This window comes from Mus musculus, chromosome 4 (genome assembly GCF_000001635.26).
Source record: "Mus musculus strain C57BL/6J chromosome 4, GRCm38.p6 C57BL/6J".
NCBI classification, from domain to species: domain Eukaryota; kingdom Metazoa; phylum Chordata; class Mammalia; order Rodentia; family Muridae; genus Mus; species Mus musculus.
This window is the reverse complement of record NC_000070.6, coordinates 22,820,170-22,836,915: the sequence shown is the minus strand read 5'-3', so window position 1 is coordinate 22,836,915 and position 16,746 is coordinate 22,820,170. Positions and strand designations below refer to the sequence as shown.

Genomic DNA, 16,746 nt, shown 5'->3' with positions numbered 1-16,746 from the left:
TCAGGTTTTAGCCATTTACTGTAAATGATATTTTATATGTACAAAGCGCACACACACACACACAAATGGCATATTACTTGAGTGTATATGGTTTGTTTGGATAATATATTTGATCAAAGAAAAGATTAAAAATATGAATTAAAGATTGTTTCTGAATGAGACTTTCCAATTTTCATATTCTGATATAAGAAACATAAAAACTGTAGGAAGGAAGGGAAAGAGGGAGAGATGAGATGTAACAATATGAGATGTAACAGTGTCAATTTCCCTGTGGCTTGTGTTATGTAATTCTGGTATTGGGGCGGGTGGGAGATAATTAAACTTTTCTATGTTTTTAGCAGAACCTTTAAACACACTGGTAGAATTAGGAATCTAGAAGAAATCTATGAAAGCTTTCCTTATCAATTTAAATGCGATTTTTTTCCTCCTCCAAGACAAAATTAAAAAACAACATTTTTAATCTCAATAGTTAAGAAATATAGTTTGAAATATATATGTTTGTCGAAAGTAAGAACGTCCGATAGCTATTCGTGTCAGGGAAAACCTCTTTGTGGGTGCCTCTGAAGAGTCTAGAGTTTTATTTTTGTGTCCCATGTACACTGGGAGGGACACAAGAAGTGTGAATGGGAGCTGAAAGAAGCATTCTTTGTGCAGCCCCCTCACTCCTGATATGGTGTGTGTTCCAGGAAAGAGGACGGGCGCTGAGACTAAACACAAAAATCAAAATGGATTTTACTCCGCCTTCAGTAAACAGCATGGCACAAAAGTCCATTGTGCTATGAGATAACTGGTAAGATGAATGGAGTTGGCTGTCACGGAGGTGATTGTGGGGCCGGGCTCTATTGGATCACAGTCCGGGGCTGAATTCCTTTCTGGTTCATCAGGGTCTGTTGGTACCACAGGAAGTGTCATGATCCCTTTTTTCACTAGGGCCAGATGGTGTCCTTTTTGAGGCCTTACTAATGCCCAGTTTTCCACATGTAAAACTCCTGGGAAAATGACCTAACTCACAGCTGCTCGGTGAGGCTTGAGCAGGCATTTAGAAAGACTTCTGTCGGGAACAAGAAGATTGTACCACTAGCACAGTGAATGGGGGAGGCTGTGGCCAGAAATGTATCAATTGCAAACTATTTTAAAACTGCTATCATACTTTGAATCTTGGTTGCACAATGTCTGTCTTCCTCGGCAGTGGCTGAAAGGGTGTTTCACAAAAGCAATTAATTGCTAGGGACACTGATTGTTTTCCCAACAGAAGTTTTACCTTCCTCGAGAGCAGATGGCCTGAATAAGAAGAGAAAATGTGGTCCAGAAGGGTCGGGAAAGGACAAAAAGTGAAAGATTCCCTAGATAGCTGCAAGGAGCCTGGGGAGAGGGGAGGGACCATGGTGTTAAAAAGAACTGGGAAAAGTGGAAACTTTTGATGTGTGTGGCAGTGTTTACCAATGAATTGAGCGATTCCCAGGAGCACTGGACTGCAGGTGTGTTGTTTAGAAAGCAGGATGCCTTTTCTATTAACTGAGTTAGAGCAAGACCAGGGATTCGTACTAAACGTTACTATAGGATTTTCCCCCCACCTGGAAAAGCAGAGGCAGCAATTACACTGGAGGCAAAGTAGGTCTCAACAGCACTTTGAAATAGTCCCATCTTTTGTGTGAGCTGAGCAATAACCGGCTCTAACTTGCTTCTGAGTGTAATGGTCCTTGGTGAGATTGGTTTTATTCTATTGTTTCCACTTTGTAGAAAACAACTTCTTTTAGCTGCTAGTTTTTGCTAACATTTTTAATTAATTTATTTGTGATGAATGACAGCTTTTTTTTTTTCCGAATGGTTTGTTGGTTTTCTTAACTCTCCAGTCATATTGAAAAGTTCCATGTTTTCTTGTTCCTAACTACAGGAGGGAGGGGGGAACCCACTCGAGTTGCAAAATAATTATTATGAAGGTATCATCTATAAGTTTTTTTTTTCTAAGTTTAAATTATTAAAATATTTTTTGCAAATTTGTTTGACTTTTGTGTCATGAGTATCTTATATTACTGGAAAGAGAAGAATCAGTCTTAAACATATGGCTTGTGTTTTCAACAAAGTAGCTGACAGTTCTGACAGAAACCTGTCATTTCAGAGATCTCAAGTCTACCAACTGTTGTGTGCCAAGTAACAAAGTGGAAATATAATAAGGAAGTAATATGCTTATGATTTTTATTCAGATTGAGATTTTATATAAACTAGAGAAGATGGTGATTATCTATACTACTGTGACCCCCTAGTAAGCCATTAACATGCATGACTATGACTGCCTTTATTCTTGTGCATATTTAATAGACTCCTACTCCCTATATGTAAGTGATCAGGGTTTAATGTGGGTGTGGCTTGTCATAGTAAGGTAATACACCATTAAAACATTTTGATGGGAGGCTGACAGATCCGGAAAGGAATTGATACATTTTTGCTCAAGTGGCCCTGATTTTGTTCACTCTTTAAAATGTCTGTCTCTTAGGGGAATATTGCATGTATGCACTTAAAGAACTAATCCACTGATCTGAGAGGGCAGTGGAGAAGAACATGCAAGCTCCTCTAGTTAGAAATCAGAGCATTAGAACAAAGACCAAGAACTCATTAAAGGTGCAATTTCTTTATTTGCTTCTCTTCTCTTTTAAACAATAACAGAACACACTGGAAAGGACTTCAAATATAGTTCTGCTGGTTGGTACTGCTCTTCTAAATGAATGAAGCCTTTTTTTTTTTTTTTTTTTTTTTTTTTTTTTTTTTTTTTGTCTAAGGAGGAAAGCAGACTCAGGTACCCTGAATAGTCAAAGGACCCATGTTGTACAGTTAACTAGCTGGAGATAGAACCAGAATTTCCCCAACTGGGTCAGTTACAAGCAGCCCAGCTTCCAGCAAAAGCTAGCCTTCTGTCTCCTTTCTTTTACAAGCAGGGTTACGTTTTGTTGTGGCACAAAGAAATCCTTCCCTCCCTTGTTCACAAAGTCCCACAGCACTGGCTCTCCTTTATCAACTGCTCTTTTCTTGCTCTGAATGCTATATTTTTATTTACATAAGGATTCTGGTAGATGTTTTATTTACATATGTATTCACTTGTTTCAGAAGAATGAAAGAGAATGAGGAAACCTTAAACCCTAAAGCACAGTTTCACAAAGACTACAAACCATCCCTGTGGCTGCCGTTGTGCCAGAGAGTCACTCCAGGCTTGCTTTTATTTGTTTTAATTGCTTGCAATTGTCTTAATTACCATACTCCTCAAATCTCCAGCTGAAATTCAAAGGGTTTACAGCATCTTTTAGAGTCAAGTTTGATTCTACACAGGTTTTCTGTAGTGAGACAAGGGAGGGAAAAGAGGGTGCCATCTGAGACTAGGCTCTCAGACTAGGAAGATACTGATGCCCCCCCCCCCAAAAAAAGAAATGAAATGGTCCCAAAGAAAGAAAAAATTATTGAGCCACATACCGATGACCTCAATACATTTATATATGAAATTTGTATTATGTGTAGTTATTAATTTATTTATTTACATGCCAGTCACAACTTCCCCTCCCACATCTGGGCTCAGGTTAGTTGACTCTGTTTTTTTGTGGTGTCCTTGACCCCTCTTCAGTACTTTTTACCCTCTTTCACAATATCTCCCAAGCCCCACCTAACGGTTGGCTGTGATCTCTGTATCTATTTGCATCAGCTGCTAGGTGAACCCTCTCTGAGGACAGTTATCCTAAGGTTCTGTCTGAAAGTATAGGAAAATATCATTAATAATATCAGGGATGGTCTCTCTCTCTCATGGCATGGGTCTCAAGTTGGGACAGTCAATGGCTGACCATTCTCTCAATTTCTGCTCCATCTCTATACCTCCATATCTTGTAGGTGTGACAAATTTAGAGTTGAAGGTTTTGTGCATGGGTTGGTGTTCCCATCTCTCCATCTTGCCTGTTTACAGGAGGTGGCAGGTTCAAGTTCCATATAGTCTTATCTAGGGTCATCCCTATAAGTTCCTGTGAGTTTCCCTTGTCTTAGGTTTCTAGCTCACCCCAGAGATGCGCCCCTGCCCCAGTAATCTCAGTTCTCCTTCCCAGTTCTCTTTTCCTCTGTCATCCCAATACTTGATCCCTTCTGCTTCCCCCTCCACATCCTCTCTCACCCAGTTCCCTCCCTACATCCACCCAAAATGTTTATTTCAATTCTCAGTGAGACTCGGCATTTTCCCCTAGGTCTTCCTTGTTACTTACCTTTTTGGGGGGCAGTGGATTGTAACATAGTTATCTTGTACTTTGTGGTAAATATCCACTTGTAAGTGAGAGTATACAATGTGTGTCTGTCTGAGTTTGGGTTACCTAACTCGGGATTATCTTTTCTAGTTCCATCTATTTGCCTGAAAATTTCATTGTATCCTTTTCAATAGCTACATAATACTCCATTGTGTAGATACACCAAATTTACTTATCCATTCTTCTGTTGAGGGGCATCTAGATTGATTCCAGTTTCTGGCTATTATGAGTAAAGCTGCTATGAAAATAGTTGAAAAGGTGTCCATGTGGTATGGTAGAATATCTTTGGGTATATGCCAAGAAATAGTATAACTGAGAGTGGGAATAGAAGTATTCCCATTTTTTCTTAGAAACATCCAAATATGATTCTACAACTCTCCAAAGTGATTGTACAAGTTTGCACTCTCATCAAGAAGTGTTCCCCTTACCACTTGCCAGAATGAGTTTTTGATCTTAGCCACTGTGACAAGTTTAAGATGGAATCTCAGAGTTATTTTGATTTGCATTTTCATGATAATTAAATATGTTGAACATCTTTTAAGTGCTTCTTGGCCATTTGAGATTCCTTTGTTGAGAATTCATTGTTTAGCTATGTCTGGTTTTTGTTCAGTCTCTGAGAGCCCACTAGAGTCTTGGTTAGTTGTCTCTGTTGGTCTTCTTATGGAGTTCCTATCCTCTTTGAGGCTCTTAAGCCTTCCCCTAGCTCTTCCATAAGAGTACCCGAGTTTTGTCCAACATTTGGCTGTGGGTCTGTATGTCTGTTTCAGTCAGCTGCTGGGTGGAGGTTCTCAGAGGCCAGTTAGGTAGGCTAATATCTGTAAGCATAACAGAGTATCATGAATAGTGTCAGAAACTGGTCTTTGCCCATGGGATGGATATCATGGGTCAGTTATTAATTGGCCTTACCCTCAGTCTCTGATTCATCTTTGTCCCTGCATTGCTTGCAGATAGGAAAAATTTGGGGTCGAAAGTTTTGTGGGTAAGTTGGTATCCTTTTCATCCACTGGGGAATCCTGTCTGGCTACAGGAGGTGGCTTCTTCAGGTTCTATATCCCCACTGCTCAGAATATTAGCTAAAGTCACTCTCACAGACTCCTGGGAACCTCCCCAATCCCAGGTCTCTATAGATGCCTACAAACCCCAAACCCACAAGTTGCCAATTTCCATTCATTCCCCTTTGTCCCTCTCTCCTGTCTCTCCCTACACCTGATCCTACCCACCCCTCAGTGCCTTCCTTATTCCCTCTCCTACCCAACTCTCACCCTATGCCTCCTATAGCAGTTTTATTTCAGCTTCTAAGTGAAATTTAAGCATTCTCCCTTGTGTCTTCCTTCTTTACTTTATGTGGTGTGGGAATCCTGTACTTTTGGCTAATACTCACAGGTGAGTCTATGCCATCCATGTCCTTTTGTGTATGATAACCTCACTCAGGATAAGATTTTCTAGTTTCATCCATTTACCTATAAAATTCATGAAGTCTTGGTTTTTAGTAGCTGAATAGTATTCTATTGCATAAATGAACCATGTTTTCTGTATCTGTTCTTTGGTTGAAGGGCATCTGGGTTTCCAGTTTTTGGTGTTATAAATAAAGCTACTATGAATATAGTGGAGCTTGTGTTCTAGTGGTATAGCAGAACATCTTTTAAGTATATACCCAGGAATGTTATAGCTGCATCTTGATGTAGAACTATTTTCAATTTTCTGAGAAACCACCAAATTCAATTTCTAGAGTGGTTGTACAAGTTTGCTCTCTTACCAGCAATGAATCAGTATTCCCCTTGCTGCACACCCTCACCAACATGTGCTGTCTCTTGAGTTTGATCTTAACAATTCTGATGGGTATAAGATGGATCCTCAGGGTCACTTTGATTTGCGTTTCCCTGGTGACTAAGGATGTTGATCATTTCTTTAAGTGCTTCTGACTCATTTGAGATTCGTCTGTTTAGAATTCTCATTTCACTCTCTACCCCATTTTTAAAATTGGGTTATTTGGTTTGTTGTTGTCAAACTTCTTGGGTTCTTTATATACTTTGGATATTAACCTTCTCTTAGAGGTAGATTGAGTGAAGATCTTTTCTCAATCTCAAGGTTGCCATTGTGTAGTATTAACAGTGTCCTCTGCCTTATAGAAACTTTACAGTTTCATGACGTCTAATTAATTGTTGACCTTAGTGCCTAAGCTGTTGGTACTCTGTTCAGAAACCTGTGTCCTTGCCTTTGTGTTCAAGACTACTTCCTACTTTCTCTTTTGTTAGATTTAGTATATTGGGTTTTCTGTTGAGGGATCTTTGATCTACTTGGACTTGCCTTTTATGCATTGTGATAAATTTGGACTCATTTGTATTATTCTACATTCAGACATCCAGTTAGACCAGCAGCATTTCTTGAAGTTACTTTCTCCTTTTGGTTGTATGGTTTTGGTTTCTTTGTCAAAAATCAAGTGTCCATAAATGCACAGGTTTATTTCTTGGTCTGTGATTCAATTCCTTTGAGTGACCTGTCTGTTTCTATACCAACACCATGCAGTTTTTTGCTTTTTTTTTTTAAAGTATTGCTCTGTAGTACAGCTTTAGATCAGGTAATATGTTACTTTCAGAACTTTGTTTATTGTTCATGGTTGTTGTAGCTATCTTGGTTTTGTTTGTTTGTTTCCATATGAAGTTGAGAATTGTGCTTTCAAGGTCTGCAAAATATTGTGTTGGAAATTTGATGGGAATGGATTTGAATCTGTAGATTTCTTTTGGTAAAATGGCTGTTTTCACCATATTAATCTTACAGATCGTGAGCATGAAAGGTTTTTTCCATCTTCTGATATCTTCTTTAATTTCTCTTTGCTGGACTTGAAGTTCTTGTCATATAGGACTCTCACTTGCTTACTTTGTTTGTATTTTATAGTATATGTGGCTTTTGTGAAGGGTGTTGTTTCTCTAATTTCTTTGCCTGCCAGTTTATCTTTTATATAAAGAATGGGTACTGTTTTCTTTGAGTTAACTTTGTATCCAGCCACTTTGCTGAAGGTGTTTATTAGCTGTAGGGATTGTCTGGTAGAATTTTGGGGGTCATTTATGTATGATATCCTATCATCTGTGAATAGAGATCCATTGACTACTTATCAACTTGTATCTCCTTGATCTGTTTTAGGTGCATTATTGATCTATCTAGAACTTCAAGTACTATATAGAATAAATAGGGAGAGAGTGAGAAGCCTTGTCTTGTTCTTGATTTTAGTGGATTTGCTCTAAGTTACTCATCATTTAATTTGATGTTGCCTATTAACTTACTGTATATTGCTTTAATTATGTTTAGTTATGTGCCTTGTATCCTTGATCACTCCAAGGCTTTTAACATGAAGGGGTATTAGATTTTGTCAAAGGCTTTTTCAGCATTGAATGAGATGATCATGTGATTCTTTTCTTTAGTTTGATTATATGATGGATTCATTTATTGAACCATCATTCCTGCATCCATGGGATGGAAGCTACTTGACCATGGTGAATGATGTTTTTGGTGTGTTCTAGGATTTGGTTAGCAAGTATTTTATTGAGTATTTTTAGATCGATGTTCATGAGAAGAATTGGTATGAGATTCTCTTTCCTTGTTGACTCTTTGTGTGGTTTAGGTATCAGGGTAAGTGTGGCTCCATGGAATGAATTTGGCAGTGTTCCTTCTGCTTCTACTTTGTGGAGTATTGGTGTTAACTCTCCTTTGAAAATCTCACACGATTTTGCACTAAAACCATTTGTCCCTGAACTCTTGTTGTTATTGCTGTTGTTGTTGGGAGAGTTTTAATGACTACTTCTATTTCCTTAGGGGAATATAGGACTCTTTAACTCATTTATCTGATCTTGACTTAACTTTGATAAATTGCATCTGTATAGAAAATCATCCATTTCATTTAGATTTTCCTATTTGTGGAGTATAAATTTTGGAAGGAATACCGAATGATTTTATGAATTTCCTCAGTGTCTGCGGTTATGTCTTCCCTTACATTTTTGATTTTGTTAAATTCGACACACTCTCTCCCTAGGGAGTTCTTCTCTAGCTAACTTTCTCATGAATAATGCAATATTCTAGTTCCTCCTAAAATCACAGCCTGATCTACTTCCTAATCCATTGTAAATTCCTGTACATGTTAGTAGCTTGGCTTTTATTCTAAGTGATAATGTGGGGGGACTTTCTACTAATAAGTAATGTAGTCTTCCATGCATTACTATAACAAGAATTCTAAACTTTGCTAAGCTGGCCCTGAGATTTCTAACTCTATGTAGTAGATAGTAATGCCTGATTTCTTTCACTATCTCTCTTACAACACTAGAGGCAATTCTGAATGTCACGCAACATTCTTTTTGTTGTTGTTGTTGTTTTTGTTTTTGTTTTTGTTTTTGTTTTTTCAAGACAGGGTTTCTCTGTATAGCCCTGGCTGTCCTAGAACTCACTTTGTAGACCAGGCTGGCCTCGAATTCAGAAATCTGCCTGCCTCTGCCTCCCAAGTGCTGGGATTAAAGGCTTTTGCCACCACACCCGGCTAATTAGCAAAATTCTTACTGAATTCCAAGCCCATGGTCGGCTCAAGGACTACCTAGGGCATTGGTGAAGGCCAGAAAGCAAAGTTCAATTTTGCTTAGGTATTTAGCAAGTCATTGCTTGGAGACACCTATAATAAAACAATACTGAGGGAAAGGACACAGATCCATTCACCGACTAAAGCAAGGACATTGGAGCATTTGTTATACAGGATGCCATGGTTCCAGGAGACTAAGTTTCAGTGAACTTTTCACCTCGAGACTGTGTCCAGGTTTCTATTGGAGTGGATGTAGCACTTTGTCAAAGATCAAGTGACCATAGGTGTGTGAGTTCATTTCTTGGTCTTCAATTCTATTCCATTGCTCTTCCTGTTTGTCACTGTACCAATATCATGCCGTTTTTATCACTATTGCTCTGTAAAACAGCTTGATGTCCAGGATGCTGATTCCCCCTAGAAGTTGTTTTATTGTTGAGAATAGTTTTCACTATCCTGGGTTTTTCTTATTCCAGAGTCTTGCTTTTTTGTTGTGTTGGGGTAACCAGGGCTCACTGTAGGAGAACTGGGTTCTGATGATGCCAAGTGTCCTTAATTTCTGTTTCTTATGTTCTTGCCCTTGTCTTTTGCCATCTGGTTATCTCTAATGTTAGCTGGTCTTGCTGTTTCTGACTTTGACTTCTCCCTCCGGCAAGCCTCTGTGTCCTGGGAGTATTTAGGTATGGAAAGTTGTGGTACAGGGTCAGCTGGGCTGCAGACAAAAACCAGAAGGGTTTTATCTCTAGCTGGTCCTTGGTTCCTGTGTCCTAATGGCTCTGGAGGGGTCCCTCTTGGGCCAGGAGATGTGGTGGTCTTTGAAGAGATGTGGTGGTCTTACTTACACTCACAGGCTTATCTGCACTCCTGGGAGGCTAGCTCGCTTCCAGAGCTATTTGAGTATGGAGCCCTGTGGCAGAGGATGAGCTCCAGGTGCAGATGTAAACTAGAAGGCTCCTGTCCCTACTACTATCACAATTTTTAGCAAAATTTGAATCAAGTTTAATTAAATACTGGCCAGGTCGACTAATTCTGGCCAGGTCCATACTCAGGTTCCCAGAAAATAGCCATGAGCCACATTTTGTAGGGTTTTAGAAAGGCAAAATAATCATGGAAGGTAGAGGAAGGGAGGTTCCCAGGTGGAAAAGAGGAGGGGGAGGGAAAAGGGGAGGCAAGTTCAATTACAGAATGAGACAGAATAGAAGTCCAAAGGGTCAGGAGACTGGATAGATATATATGGCAGTGGAGGGTGGGGAATGGAATAACCACTAAAAAGTCCCAAATGCCAGGGATGCTAGGGGCTCCCAAGACCCAGTGTGGATGATGTTGGCAGAATACCCAACAGGGGGAAGAGAGAACCTGAAGAGATCACCCAAAATAGATGGGCATGGTTAAGGGAAGGGACCACTTACTTCTGTCAAAATTTTTAACCAAGAATTCTTCCTCTCTGAAGGAAATGCCAGGATAAAAAATGGAGCAGAGACTGAAGGAAAGGCCATCCACAGACCGCCCCAATTTGAGATCCATCTCATCCACAGACACCAAACCCTGACATTATTGCTGATGCTAAGACATGCTTGCAGACAGGAGCATAGTATGGATGTCCTCTGAGAGGCTCTGCCAGCACTTGACTAAGACAAATGCGGGTACTTATAGCCAACCATTTAACTGAGACTGGGGACCACAATAGAAGGGTTAGGAAAGGACTGAAGGAGCTAAAGGGGACTGCAACCCCATAGGAAGAACAATATCATCTAACCTGGCCACCTAGAGCTCCCAGGGACTAAATGACCAACCAAAGAGTATACATGAGTCAGTCCATGGCTCTAGCAACATGTGTAGCAGAGGATTGCCTTCTGTTATTAATGGGTAGGGAGGTGTTTGGTCCTGTGGAGGCTTGTTTCCCCAGCCAACGCGGATGCAAGAAGAGTGAGGCAGATGAGGGTGGGTGTATGAGGGAGCACCCTCTTAGAAGCAAGGGGGAGGATGGAATAGGGGGTTGCAGAGGAGAGAAAAGGAAGGGAAAAACAGTTGTAATGTAAATAAATAAAATGATCAAAAGAAAAAGGCAAACCCCACAATTCACTGTAATTCCCTTTGAGTCCAATCACACATAAGCATAAATCCTGATTTATTTCCTACCTACATTCCTCCTGCCTACATTCAATTGGGGGCAAACACATAACCTAATGTATTCCTACCCATGTACTTCCTGCCAAAATGTGATCAAACACATCTCATGCAGATGAGTCAATCAAACACAGGACAAAGAGGACCTTATTCATAACTGCAAACAGAACTCAACTTGCAAAGTATGTTTCCTATGCATTGAATTGCCATTAACTTGCAGGGTGTATTGTTCTTATTATTGTTTGGGTCTCACAATCCTTCCCAGAAGATGCTACAGGGCATGTGCATTACCATCTAGGGTAAGCCCATTTAACAGAACTTGAAGAACTGTCTAGAAACTAGCATCCGTGTCAAGTCACATTTTTTTCTATTATTTCCTGAAAATATACTACACAGTTATACTATGTGCATAGTTATACTATGTGCTTTACAAATTTTCTATTATGAAGTACTAGTTACTGTCACTCAACTTGTCATTTTCACATTATAAATGTTGTATTTGACTTGATCTTTATAATATTTCTAGACACAACAGTCACTATCATATTTGCTGGAGTTGTTATTTATTCTAATTTCATGGATTATTTGGTTATCCTTCCACCTGTAATATGTTTTCTCTTACAAGCTTAGTTTATGATATACAGCTGTACCCCTTCTCCCAAATCTACTAGTCCTACAAAATGTTCTAAGAATTACTTAGATGAATCTCTCAGTGCATAGAATTTAAAAGAACAATCAAAAACTTTATCAAGAATTCAAGAAATTTAAAGAAGACATAGAAAAGCAGTTCAATCAACCAAAATGTCTGAATGACATCCAGGAAAACAAAAACAGAGAGATAAATAAGGTGATTAAGACAATGAAGATTTAAATATTGAATTAAGTGAAAACAGAACTATTAAAAAGAACTCAGGAAGAAATGAAACATAATTGAAGAAAGAAAGAAAAACTCAAAGACCTAAGCAGAAAGCACCAAGGAAAGTCTTTTAGTTAGAGTGGATCATAGAATAACAGGATGTAAAGATCAAGTGGAAGAATTAGACTACTCAAGTAAAGAAGAAAATTGATAGTCCTAACATAAAAAACAAAACAAAATGAAACAACAACAACTAAAAATCCATTCAAGAACAAAAAATAATAGAAAACTACGCATAAATCAAAATGGAAACAAAGATGTCTTAGTCAGGGTTTCTATTCCTGCACAAACATCATGACCAAGAAGCAAGTTGGAGAGGAAAGGGTTTATTCAGCTTACACTTCCATACTGCTGTTCATCACCAAGGGAGTCAGGACTGGAACTCAAGCAGGTCAGAAAGCAGGAGCTGATGCAGAGGCCATGGAGGGATGTTCTTTACTGGCTTGCTTCCTCTTGCTTACTCAGCCTGCTCTCTTATAGAACAAAGATTACCAGCCCAGAGATGGTCTCACCCACAAGGGGCCTTTCCCCCTTGATCACTAATTGAGAAAATGCCTTACAGTTGGATCTCATGGAGGCATTTCTTCAAATGAAGCTCCTTTTTCTGTGATAACTCCAGCTGTATCAAGTTGACACAAAACTAGCCAGTACAAAAGAAAATAACAAAATTAAAATGAATTTAAAAATGGCTCTTGAACAAGATACAGCTAACACACGACCTTTAACTTTTGAATTTTCTTGAATCTCATCAATTCTGGTAACAACTCTATGTACATACCTAGTTTATAGGTATAGTGTCTACAACAACTTTGCCCAGTGAGCTCCCCTGAACCTCTCCCACAATGGCACTATTCCATTCTTGCAGGCCTTGCTCCATCTTATCTTGAACAAGATAAAGAAGATCAGACCATCAGACTAATTAATAAAAATAAAGAAAGAGCAAATTCAAGTTAACAAATTTTGGACTGAAGAAGAAAACATCGTAACAAGTACTAAAGAAATTCAGAATACTATCATGAAATACTCTAAAACCTGTTCCCCGCTAAAATAGAAAACCTAAAAGAAATGGATGAATTTCTCCATTCATCCAGACATTAAAAAGTTGAGCAAGAAGAGACTAAAATTTAAAAATACTAAGAATACCAAAATAGTAATAAAAGTCTTCCATTAAAGAAATGTAAAAATAAAATAAAATAAAATAAAATAAAAGCCCAGGTCAGGATCAATTCTTAAAGAAAAAGAAAAGAAAAATAGTATGGGAAAGAAAAACCTCCTTCTATGAGGCCATTATGACTGTAATGAGAACAAAAACAAAAAACAAAACAAGACAACAGAAACACAAAGAAAAAGGAAACAACAAAAATACCCACTACAGGACAAAACCCCTCATGAACATAGATGTAAAATTTAACATTATAAAAAAGATCACTTACCATGACCAAATTGGCCTGTGCAAGAGATGCAAGGGCAGTCGATGAACATAAATTAACAAATGTAGCAAATAGTATAAATGAACTTAAAGTCAAAAGCCACATGGTCAAGGAGGTTAGATCTAAAGCACTGCAGAAAAATTAAGGAAGACACTAGAAGGTGTAAAGACCTTCTATGCTCAGGGTTTGATGAAACGACCACTCTACCAAAATTAATTTACATATTTAATATATTTCCAATGAAAATACACACAACATTGTTGACAGAAATAGATAAGACATCCTAAAATTTGTATGAAACCCCAAATGATCCCAGATAGACAAATCAATCCTATGGAAAAAGACCAGTGCTTACCACACTGGATTTGAAGATAGAAGATAGAGCTGTTGTAATAAAAGTAATATGTAATTGACAGAAAAACAGACATGCGAACCAACAGAACAAAACAGAAGACCTAAACATGAATGGACATAACTTCTACCATCTCATATTTGACAAAAATGCCATACATACATTCTAGAGGAAAAATAATAACCTCACTAAATTGTGCTGTGAAAACTGGAAGCCCACATGCAGAAGAACAGACATAAACCATATCCATCTCTCTGCACATGCACAAGTCACACAAAAGAAAAAGCAAAAACAACAAACAAAAATTAAAAAAAACTCCAAATGGATCAAATATCTCAATGTGAAACCTAAAATGAAGCTGCTAGTAGAAAACATAGGCAATATCCCATAAGACATGAGTACAGAAAAGGGCTTCTGGAATAGGGCTCCCTGTGGCCAGGAACTAAGGATAACAATTAACAAGAGGAACCACGTAAAGTTTCTGTACAGACAGAAAATTGTCAACTTAATTTGGAGGATGTCACAGGTCTTTGCCAACTATGTATCTGTACTGTGGTTTGAATGAGGGTGTCCTCCTTTCTCAGTATGCTGTGCTAGCCACCACAGCTGCTACCACCTGCTGACATGCTGTTGTTGTCCACCCTGGACTCTAATCCTCTAAAACAATATACTCAAATGAACCATTTCTGTTTAAGCTGCCTTGCTCATGCTGTTTTATAACAGCAACAGAAATATAACTAGTACAATCTGACAAAGGATGAGAATTCAATATAAACAAAGATCTCAAGAATAGAGGAGAGTCATTTTTAAAATCTGAATAGAGCACTCTCAGAGATGAAATGGCTAAGAAATATCATCAAATGTGTTCAACATCTGTAGCAATCAGGGAAATGCAATTAAAATTACTTTCGGATTTTACCTTACCCCAAGTAGATTTAATAAAGATTGAGAAAATAATTGGCATCAAGTTATAAAGAACTTTTCACCAATTGAAGGGAAAATTCTCTCCCTACAAGCCATAGATTATCTAACACAAAAGCATAGTACTAGACAGAGAAAATCTCCTTTTGAGTTTTTGGTTAGGATAGTACAAGAGACGCTAAAAGAATATAGGCTTCTACCATTGCTCCTGGTCACCTTCTAGAAATGGAAGATGACATTTTACTGCTGAAGAAGCTGCACACTTTAAACCCAGGATATAGAGTAGTGTTTCTCAACCTTCCTAATGCTGATACTCATTAATGCAGTTTCTCATATTGTGGTGACCCCCAACCACAAAATTATTTCATCGCTACTTCATAACTGCAATTTATCTACTCTTATGAATCGTAATGTATGTATCTGATATACAGGACATTTGATATGCAACTCCCAAAGGGGTTGCAACCACAGGTTGAGAACTGCTGACCTGGAGGCATCAAGTTATAATTGAATTTGAAGCCTGAATCTCTGAAAATTAACCCTTACTCTGCCAGAGGGATCCCTGCAAGGGGCAAAGGCAGAAAAGCAATACGATTATATTACCCACTGGCAAAACCTACGAAATCTTAAAACAACTAGATTGGCAAGATATCCCAAAAGACATTTGTATACTGTACACAATAACCAACAGCTGTCTAATTGGGCTTAAAGTCCACTTAATAGGAAGGAGTTAATGTCTGCAATAATAAACCTAGCCTATTACCCATGGCTGGTGAGGCCATAGGAAAGACCCTACAAGAGAGATCACTACTGCCACTTTCCTAACCATTATAATTTTGAACTTCATTCTGAGTATTTATTCTAATAGCAACAGATAAATGTGACTTACACCTCTCATCAGAGACCCTTCTTTTTCGTATCAGACAGACCTTATTACAGAAATATACAACTGTTAAAAATGCAGGGAATAATTGACCATGTGGCATCTCTCCATAATTATTTTTCCTTTATTTATTCATTTTACATCCATATCACAGGCCACCTTCCTTTGTTCCCTCCCACCCTTATATACCCCCTCCCTTGTTTTCCCCTTCCCTTATCTTCTGAGATGGAAAGGCCTCCCATGACTACCAAACTTCCTTATCCTTTTTCATTTGTAGCTTTCAATATTATTTCATTGTTCTGTATATTTAGTATTTTGATTATTATGTAGCAGGAGAATTTTATTTTTTTGGTCCAATCTATTTGGTATTTTATAAGCATCTTATACATTAACAGGCATTTCTTTCCTTAGGTTAGAGAAATTTTCTTCTTTGATTTTGTTCAAAGTATTTTCTAGGCCTTTGATCTGGGAATCTTCTCCTTCTTGTATTCCTATTGTTCTTAGGTTTGGTCTTCTCATAGTGTCCCATATTTCCTGGATATTTTGTGTCAGGGACTGTTTAGATTTAACATTTTCTTGACTGGTGTAACAATCTCTTCTATTGTATTTTCTATGCCTGAGATTCTGCCTTCTATCTCTTGTATTCTTTTAATTATGCTTGCATCTGTTCCTCTTGTTTTCTTACCTATATTTTCTATCTCCTGGATTCCTTCAGTTTGTGATTTCTTTAATGAGTCTATTTGAATTTTCTGGTCTTAAACAGTTTTATTCATTTCCTTCACCTGTTCGATTGTTTTCTTATATTTCTTTAAGGGACCTATCTATTCATTTTCTCTTTAAAAACATCTATCATGTTCATAAATTTAAGGTCATTTTCTTGTATTTCAATTGTATTAGGATATCTTAGGGTTACTGTAGCTATCTGACTATCTTAGGTAGATAGGTTCTAGTGGTGCCATATTTATCTGGCACTTGCTTATGCTGTTCTTAAGCTAGCCTTTAGCCATCTCGGTGTTCCTGGTATTGGCAGACCTCTAGTAATGCAGGCAAAGTTGTGGGCCAGACAATGGAGTACCAGGAGATTAGATGCAGTTTACCACTATTGAGAGTGGATTTTGAGGCCAGGCATGGTGGCATTCGCCTTTAATCCCAGCACTTGGGAGGAAGAGGCCGGTGGATTTCTGAGTTCAAGGCCAGCCTGGTCTACAAAGTGAGTTCCAGGACAGCCAAGGATATACAGAGAAACCCTGTCTTGAAAAGCCAGAGGGGGGAGGGGGGGATTTGGGAA

The 16,746-nt window shown here is 38.4% G+C and overlaps 1 long non-coding RNA gene across 2 annotated transcripts in view; it reads left to right on the top strand.

Moving 5' to 3' along the window:
* The first annotated feature begins 653 nt into the window (after nt 1-653).
* Gm42262 (predicted gene, 42262) overlaps nt 654-16,746 on the top strand; it is a 66,508-nt gene continuing 50,415 nt past the window's right edge. The window contains exon 1 of one of the 2 annotated variants that reach the window (NR_166394.1): nt 654-790. This is a non-coding gene — a long non-coding RNA (predicted gene, 42262). Of the gene's footprint in view, nt 791-1,419; nt 1,479-16,746 lie in introns of those variants that run through there. The other variant, NR_166393.1, reaches the window with a different exon arrangement.